Here is a 9,933-nt window from a genome sequence, read left to right as displayed (position 1 = left end):
TTCTTTCCACTTTTAAGAAGAACTAAAGCTTCCATTCTTTGGTCTTTCAACTTCTTGAGCTTCATGTGGTCTATGAATTGTAACTGGGGTAATCTGAGCTTTTCCAGTAATATCCACTTATCAGTGAGTGCATAACATGTGTGTTCTTTAGTGATTGGGTTACCTCTCTCGGTATGATATTTTCTAGGTCCATCCATTTGTCTAAGAATTTCATAAACTCATTGTTTTAAATGACTGAGCAGTACTCCATTATGTAAATGAACCACATTTTTTATCCATTATTCTATTGAAGGACATCTGGGTTCTTTCAAGTTCCTGGCTCTTACGAGCAAGACTGCTATGAATATAGTGGAGCATGTGTTCCTGTTATACGTTAGAGCATCTTTTGGGTTTATGCCCTGTATTGGCATAGCTAGGTTCTCAGGTAGTACTATGTCCAATTTTCAGAGGAACTGACAGACAGAAGATTCCTCCACCCCTCCTTGCTTCCACACACATCTATGTATATATTAAAAAGAGTCTGTGGTTGAAGAATTTGAGAATGTGCACTTTCCTGGGCAGATCTAGTATAAAGAACAAAAGGTTAGAAAAGACTACATATTATATTCTATCCACAGCACTCTTACTATCTGAAAAGGAGTATACCTCCTCAGGAGAGAACCCTCCTCCTTCCAGCACACAGCCCCCAAAACAAAGATGTATTCCAAAATTGTCAAGTTTGTGACTGAGAGTGACATGTTCTCAAGGCTGCAGTCCAAATTGGCAAAGAAATAAGCAAAATGGTCATATTTCTCTCTATAGTCCCTAAAATGGCATTTTACTCTATTGTCCAAGTCATTTAACTTTACTCTTTACCTTACATTTTTTTATTAATAATTTTATCCCTTTACATTTACAGAGATATCCCCCTCTCAGTTATCTTTCTACCACTCCATTTCTGTGCTTCCTCTCCTCTCTCCATTTTGCCTCTATTAGAGTGCTGCTACACTCACTCGCCCATTCTTCCCTCACTGTTCTAGCATCACCCTTCACTGGGGCATTAAGCCTCTAAAGATCTAAATGCCTTTTTCTTAAATTCCACATGGTTTGCAGGTTGTATTGTGAGTATTCTGTGTTTTGGGCTAATATCCACTTATCAGTACATACTGCATGTGTTCTTTTGTGTCTGGGATACCTCACTCAGGATGATATTTTCTACTTCCATCCATTTGCCTAAGAGTTTCATGATGTCATTGTTTTTAATGAGTAGTGCTCCATTGTATAAATGCACCACATTTTTTTGTATCCATTGTTGGGAAAAGGGGCATCTGGAGTATTTCCAGCTTCTAGCTATTATAAATAAGACTGCTATGAACTTAGAGAAACATGTGTCTTCATTATATTTTGGAGCATCTTTTGGGTGTATTTCATTTAAAATGATAGTGTATTCGTACAGGTCTTGGAAATGTATGTTAATATCATTAGAAGCTAGTTTTAGCTAAAGGGATTATTAACAAAAGAAAGCCCTAGTTCCTTGCTTTTGTTACTGGGAGAAAATACTGTGGTGTGCCTTAATGTAGTAAGCACTGTGCTTTATGGATATTTTCTTCTAGGCTACTCTTAGCTGCTGAGTTCCAGAAGAAATTGACCTTTGCTTACAATAAATGGCAGTGAGACTTGAGAGTCTATTCACAGTGTTGTATCTTCAGTGTAGAAATTTATCATTGGGGCAGTGGTCTAGGATCTTGCTTTGTGTCTTTCCTCCCTCTCTGTTAATTAATTCATTGCATAGTTAACATGATGCAAAGTTCTAAATGTCTAAGACTTTAAGAGCACCTGAAAGAATAGCAAAAACAGCTAATAAAAGTATGTAGATATGTAAGATTTTTGGAAAAATATTATGTTTGGAAATAGGAAGCTCATTATATAAAAATTAAGAGTGGGTTACATCTACATCATAATTTCTTCTTAACCTATCTGGCCCCTGTATCCTTCCCACACTAAATGACCATTGCCACTGCTGTTGGCGACATGTATGAGTACATGATAGATATCTGTTTCTGAAAATACCATATGCTACACAGACATAGGATATAGAGATGTGAGGCTCAGTGCTTAGCTTTTCTGTAACTCAGAAGATAACTTGAACAAGAGGGTGAGCAGGATAAAGAGTGGAACAGAGTGCATGTGCAACTTCTACCAAGTGGCCCAGGAGAACTGGCAGTCTTCAGTCAGATAACACGTAAACTGAAAACCTCATGAATTCATGGGAGGAGGGCGAGGGATAACAATCAAAATGTTAATGTGATGCATTGAACTTACTCTTACCCACATTTTGTACAATGTTCATGAGAGATATCTTCCCCAAGCTTCAAATTATTCATCTTATGTAAATTAATTTGATTAAAGATAATGCAATAATGTACCAGCAACACCAATAAACTCACTGGCTCATCAAGTTCTACCGTGAAAGTATTTTCTCTAGTTTATAAGCCTCTAAGTGATGTAAAAGCAAAACTGTGTCCTTAGATTTTCTATGCCATTTTAAGACTTTAGTTTCATATGCAATAAAATATATTTCTACCCACTTGATATATGACTAATAACATATAAAATAACTTTCACAGGGACAGCACACTTAGAAATAAGAGCCAAAGATCCAAAATTCAAGTTTTCCATTAACTTAAACAAAATAATTCTATTGATCACATTTCATTATTGCAATGGCATGCTTATAACTAAAAAAAAAAACAAAAAGAAACAACAAAAAAAACAGATCTTACAAATGAAAATATTTTGCTCTTTTAAAGTATTGAAAATCAAGGCAAGGCCACATCAGTTAAAAAAAAAAAACTTTGTAATCTAGGTATCTTTATAAAATTGCTACTTCTATTGCTCAATGAAGTATGTAAAGGCCATGCATGGACTCAGAATCTGTGGACAGAGAATATGACTGAGAACAAACATCTCCAGAACCCTCTGAGAGGAGATTCAGACACCAAAACCCTGGCAACTACCACTGCAGACTGCATGGGGCAACTGATCTACACATGAACACATCCTTCCCCAAAGTTGCTCATTTCCATCCTATAAAACCCAAGATGCATAGACAGTTGTTTTCCTCAGTCCTGAGGTCTGCCCTTCAGCTATGTGATTGAAGAAAAATATGCATCTGGAAGTGCCCGTTTTCTTCTTTTTATTTAAATATAATCTCCATAAATCTGCTTCTAATTCTCAGAATTTGAAGATAACATGTCATTCATATAAAAATATTCATTGTTAAAAATTAATGACATTTTAAAAGTGTTTCTTTTTTAGAAATTTTAATATAATTAAATTATTCTTCCTCCCCCTTTTCTCTCTCTAAAGCTACCCATATACCCTTTCTCTCTCTTTTTCAAATCTTGGCCTCTTTTCAAATTAACTGTTGTTTTTAAATGAAGTAATATTAGGAAATTGCCTAAAATTTCTACTATCCAGTCTTTTTTATTGAGTTACCAATAGTTCCTTTAACAGTTTTATATTCCTAATTTGTTACTACCACGGTTTTAGATGGTAACACAGCATGTGTAAAATGGAAACTATGTTCTCAATGTTGATGCTTTGCCAAAACAAGTGACTTTATTCTTTAAAATTCATTTTAAAATTATGTAAAAAGCCCTGATATATTTAATGTAAAATTTTACCCCTTCAGTTTCTTATATTGAATACCTGTAGATTCCCAGACTGGAAACATGAACTTATCTATTGTCCCATTTTTTTTTTCAGCAAATGTTTATTCAGTAATTATTGTCTTACTCATATACTGCAATGTGGATGATAATAAGACACCACACAGTCCTTGCAAAGAGCATATAGCTAAGCAAGGAGACAAACTTGAAACACTGATGTGTTATAAGATTTATGAACAATTTAAAAACTGTCATGAGTTCTAGACAGGTCAATAGCAATGAGTAGACAAAACTATGAAGCAGTTTGAGTTTAAATCCTGTAGGAATTTATTGATAACACTTTTCACTCTCAAATGATGGCTGTATGGATGTCTATTTTCTCTGCCTCAGGGACTTAAGTCATCTGCCCCCTCCTTCTCCTCCTCCTCTTCTGCTCCTCCTCTTTTTCTCCTCCTTCTTTTCCTTGTTCTTTTTCCATTTCCTCGTCATCATCTTTTCTTTTATCTCCATCCCTTTTGCTTGTTATCCAAGATTATGAACACTCTTTTACTTCTCGAGATTTATCCTAATTACTTAGTAGTAAGACTATAGAAGAAAAACAATACAGAACTTATTTAGATTTTTCTTCCAGAGAAACTCTGTACTCCTCTTCATTTAAACATAAATCTAAATATCTATTGCTGTTTTATTATTTGTATCTGAATATATAAATTATAAAGTATTGCCTTTGACTATATTCTTTAATTCTTTTTTAATTGTTTCCAAAGTTTGACAAACCCTATATAGATAAGCTTATTTATTTCTGGTATGAATCATTGGTAGGTCTTATGAACTCATATGTAACTTAGTGGGAACTTCCAGATAGAAATAATTATATGCTTAAACACATAACAAATGAGGTGAGAAATATAGTTGAATCCCCTATAATATTCAATGTAGGAACACTCAGCTACTCAATCATGTTTGATAAGATTTTAGAGTATAATTTTTTAATCTCAGTAGTTTTACTCAGCAAAACTACACTTGAAAATCTGCCATATTCTGAGACATTGTGGTTTTGAAAATTATCCAAAGAGCAAAGTAATGATACAAAATATTTTAAAGCTTGAATTTAAGAATATTGTTTCCTGTGCAAGCCATAGAGACCAAGATTTATTTGTATAAATGTAAACCTGTGTGCTTTCTTCAGGGGGGAAAAAAGCAGAATATGTCCTATCTGAATGTGCCATTTCTAATGTCTGTTTTCACTCCGGATTATTTCTGTTTTGAATGACATATTGCAGACAACATAACTAATCAGTGTGGGAAGTGAACTGATTGAAATGATTTGGGGTAAATTTAACTGAACACAAAAGGATTAGGCATATCTCTCTGGTTCAGGATCAGAACGAAAAAGACCTGGATCCCCACCTATAAAGCTTTTAATATTTCATTCTTGAAATAAGTATAAAACATACAATATCCATGAATCTTCAACGAGTACGATACTGACATGGAGAAATAAGCCAAACAGAGGATCCACTACAAAGCAGAGTGTTAAACAACTCAGGAGATATAAGTACCAGGTGACATGAGGAAGAAATATCTAAGTCAAACTAAATGAAATAAGGGAATCTGAAATTGTATTGGAACTGCCACAAGGCATAATTTCAACAAAGAACTTCGAGTATAATTGAAAAATAAATATACCAACATATTAAAATATTTAAGTATAATACAAGAAAAATGTGTGGTCAAACATAGTTAGGACTTCTAGTTCTTAGAATATGTGTTTTATTGATTTTTGCATGCATGCATCTACATGCAGTCTACAATGGCATACCACTTACCCTTCCTTCCATGTGTAAAATGAAATACAAGGCCCTTGCTAAATAATTGTCAGCACATTAAAAAGAATTCTCAAGTGGTACCATTGGATGAAGAATTGGTTGAAATTATTCTAAGAAACTGCCTATTGCTTTTTCATTAGTTATAATAGACATAGAAGTAGGTAGATAGACAGGTTCTGAGAAATAAATGATAACTATAAATAGAGATATGAATAGTGAATTGAAACAGATAATTATATATAGCATACATAATGATACAAGCATACATACATGCATACATATATTTTTTAAAACACTAGGAATTTTATCCACCAGAAACTAATATTCATGGCCACATTTTTGTACCTGTCCACATTTATTTAATAAATTTAGGTTTAACTACTCCAAATGGGATAATTATCAGAAAGATAAAATATGCCTTATTTATGAATTAGAATTTATACGTAGATAGAAAACCTCTCTTTCACTCAATGTGATACAAATAAATCCTTCAGATACAACACTGAAAGAAATAAATTAGATATACTCTTTCACTCATAAATTCTGAATGCATATTTATGTTAATTATTATTCTTCAACAATAATGTTTATTGTGTTAGTACCATTTGGAGATCTGATTCATTGAATACAGAAATATCTAAGTAGTATAATGAAAGTAGTTTAGATCTTCTGTTGTTGGTGCTTATTGGAGCAAAAGCATGCAAGTCTTTTTTAAACTATCAGCATAAGTTATATAAACTATGTAATGTCTCATCTATAAAAAATTTTACTATTATGTTAAAGAAATTGATTTATTAATTCAATTATCATTTACTTCTCTCTCCAAATATTGAAAAACAATGATGATACACTGGAATATGGCAAACAGATTAATTAATGGCTTCACAATAATATTAACATAACTCAGGGAAATAATAGATACAATGAAAATTCATGTACAGATTATGTTTCACATGCAGGGTATATCTTATTTTTGGTCTTCATTCAAAGTATACATTTCCTTGAATTATTGTCTAATGGGTGTCAGGAACCAGGCTGGGAGTTTAGAATTCAGAGGTGAGTGGAGATTAGGTGCAAGTGTATAAACTGGGGAAAAGTCTAATTTCACCAGCTGCTCAAGATCCTATCAAAACTTAAGAATTTTTTCCCTCTGAATTACCTAAGTATGATACTATAGTCATCTGCCATGTTTAAATACCTACAGAAGCAATGTCCTGTTAATCCTCAGCTTTTACTTTAAATTAGTTTATAATACTACCAACACAACCCATTTCTCTAGGTATTTATGCTGATAGTGTTTAAGTTTTCAGGCAGAAAATATTTTTCCATGGCCAAGAAGTATACATTTGTAAACATCAAATGATTGTTGGACAGGTCCAAAAGGACTGAAAATTTTAGCTGTCTTTGTTCTGGGCATAAGATAATTTTAACAATCTCAGCAACACAGGTAAATGAATGGACTTATGTTCACAACTGAAAACCAACATACATGTTATTTAAAAATTGAATGCTTTTTAATTTTCCAATGTATGCATCTTGAGTTTCCATTTATAGAGACTGTCATTAATAATAAAGCTTTCCATGTAATTTCAACATGCTTCTAAAAGAGCTAGGTAACAGCAAATACTATATAAACCCTCTTCTCTATTTTCATTCAAATCACAGATGTCTAGCAGACCTTCTAAGCTGTCAGGAACTTCCAAATGATAAAAGGGAAAAGGATGAAAAGAAAGGAAATTTTTGAGCTGACCTTCTAAAATCCAACATTCCTCTGGGATTCCTAGATACAAAAGAGAGGTTTTAGTACTTGTCCAAGAACACCGGATTGCATTAACTTATTCAAATGTGAGGTCAGCACTCAGTGTTTAGGTTGGAAGCTGTCCCATCTGTGGCTTGATAAGAGGAAAAAGAGTGACAAATCACACCTTGAAATAAATTCATTTTAATCCCTTTCTTCCTTTTGATGTAATAAAAATAGTCTTGTCATGTAGCATGATTGCATTTAATGGTTGTCATTTACAGAAATGGAGAAATGATATCTGAGTATAATACCTTCAAAGATGGCTAATAGCTTTTCTCTCTCTCTCTCTTTTTTTAACATGGGGAAAAATACTTTTATTTCACGTGAATGAGACCATTGCTTCATGATCTTCATTATTGAAAATTCAGCAGTTCTTTTATTACAGGGTAATGATTAGAAAAGCCCCATCTCCTATCATTTATGGTAAAAGTGTTAATCCAAGCAAATCTATATTTCGAATGTCTTCTGTAACCTCATTAGTACTCAGACAAATTGCCATCAAATGTCATACATCATTATTACCACCTTACCTGATTTTAATCTCAGATTTTAAGTAATAAAGATATCTCCCTACATTGTATTTTAAGATGAGCTAATGAACTCTGCTTTTGTTTTTGTTGCTATTGTTGTTGTTGTTTTTCTTTTCTGTAAAGCATTTCTTAAGCACATAAGCTGTCACTTCTGCACAAATTTACTGTGATGCTCATCGATAAGTTAACATTAATTAATGTTCAATTACAATGGAATTTTTGGGGAATGACAGGTGACATCCTCAACAAAACCAAAAGAGTTCATCATGATTAAACCTATTACCAGTTTTTAATTAACGTTGAGTGCCCCTGCATGTTCACTGTACTGCATGCAAGCACATATATAGACTGTAGCTTCAACAGAGAGCAAATCCTCACCTACACACAGTGTTAAAAGAGTTCAAAAAGAATGTCACAGGCCACATTTAGACTTGTTGAGAATGCAAAGGATCACAAGATGAGAATGGCAACTGTAATCTCAAGAAATTGGAGAACAAAATTTTTCTCTAAGTGAAAATCAGAAAGAAGGCTTTCAGGGCTGTGGTACAGGGTCATGCCCATAGCTGTCCTTAATGATCTTTTAGGTCTCCACAGAACCCTCTTTCTTTCCTTTGCAGAGATCCAGGTGAGAGAAGTTCACCATGTCTATCCTCAGGTTCCATGCCAGAGGGATCTTTGACTTCTGTGGGAATCCCACTATTGAGTGGATCTCTACACTGGAAAGTTTCTTCTGAGCTGCTGTGCCGTGTGGTACATCCACTGGAATCTCTGAAGCCCTAGAACTCAGAGACAATGAAAAGACTTACTCCATGGTATCTCAAAGGCTGTTGTGCACATCAATAATGCTATTGCACCTGCTTCAGTTAGTAAGAAAGTGAATGTTGTGGAGCAAGAGAGAATAGATCAAGATGGTTGGCTCTGAGAATAAATCTAAATTTGGGCAAACACCATCCTGGAAGTTTCCTGGCTGTCTGAAAAGCTGGTGCCATGGAAAAGGGGGTGCCCCTTTACTATCACATTTCTACCTTGGCTGGCAACCCTGAAGTTATCTTGTCAGCCCCAGCTTTTAATGTGATCAACAGCAGATTACATGCTGGCAACACGCTGGCCATGATTATTCAAGATCCTGCCTATGAGGGCATGTAGTTTCAAGGAAGCCATGTGCATTGGAATAGAGCTTTACCACATCTGAAGAATGTCATCAAGGAGAAGTACAGGGAAGATGACACCAGTGTGGGTGATGAGGGCAGATTCACACCTAACATCCTGTAAGGACAAAGAAGCACTGGAGATGCTCAAGAGTGCAACTGCAAATGCTGGCTACACCACCCAGTTTGTCATTGGCATAGATGTGGCTGTTTCCGAGTTCTACAGGACTAGCAAGTACAACCTGGACTTCAAGTCTCCTGATGACTCCACCCAGTACATCACATCCAACTGGCTGGCTGACCTGTAGAAGTCCTTCATCAAGAACTACGCAGTGGTGTCTATTTAAGACCCCTTTTGACCAGGACCACTGGGATGCTTGGCAGAAGTTCACATCTAGTGCAGGCATCCAGGTAGTGTGGGATGTCCTCACAGTGACCAACCCTAAGCACTATTGCTATGGCTGCAAGTGAAAAGTCCTGCAACTGCCTCCTGCTCTAAATGAATTGGCTCTGTGTCCAAGTCTCTGCAGGCATGAAAACTGGCCTACTCCAATGGCTGGGGTGTCATGGTGTCCCTTCAGTCTTAGGAGACTGAGGATACTTTCATTGCTGACATAGTAGTGGGGTTCTGTACTGGGCAGATCAAAACTGGTGCCCCTTACAGATCTGAGTACCTGGCCAAGTCCAATCAGATTTTTAGATTCAAGGAAGGGCTGGGCAGCAAAACCAAGTTTCCTTGCAGGTCCTTCAGAAACCCACTGGCTAAGTAGAGCATGGACCAGAGATACCTCCAGCCACCAGCTCTGCTGCTGAAGTCATCCAGGCAGATCAAGGCCAGCCCAGTGCTTGCCCCTTCCATGTCACTGCTTCCTTAGAAGTCCATCTCTGACCACCTGGAGCCCTGCTGGAGCCCAGCCTTGTAATCCTTTAATCAGTCTGAATCATTGTTTCTGTCACCTGACTTTCCAGCTAGTT

At 35.6% G+C, this 9,933-nt stretch overlaps 1 pseudogene across 1 annotated transcript; it reads left to right on the top strand.

Moving 5' to 3' along the window:
• The first annotated feature begins 8,451 nt into the window (after positions 1 to 8,451).
• LOC308436191 (alpha-enolase-like) lies at positions 8,452 to 9,728 on the top strand (annotated as a pseudogene). The gene has a single exon. The product of its transcript is annotated as an alpha-enolase-like (transcript).
• The last annotated feature ends 205 nt before the right edge of the window (positions 9,729 to 9,933 follow it).

This window comes from Micromys minutus (assembly GCF_963924665.1).
Source record: "Micromys minutus genome assembly, chromosome: 24".
In the NCBI taxonomy this organism is placed as follows: domain Eukaryota; kingdom Metazoa; phylum Chordata; class Mammalia; order Rodentia; family Muridae; genus Micromys; species Micromys minutus.
Note: the sequence above shows the minus strand (reverse complement) of the source record. Positions and strands in the feature narration are given on the sequence as shown.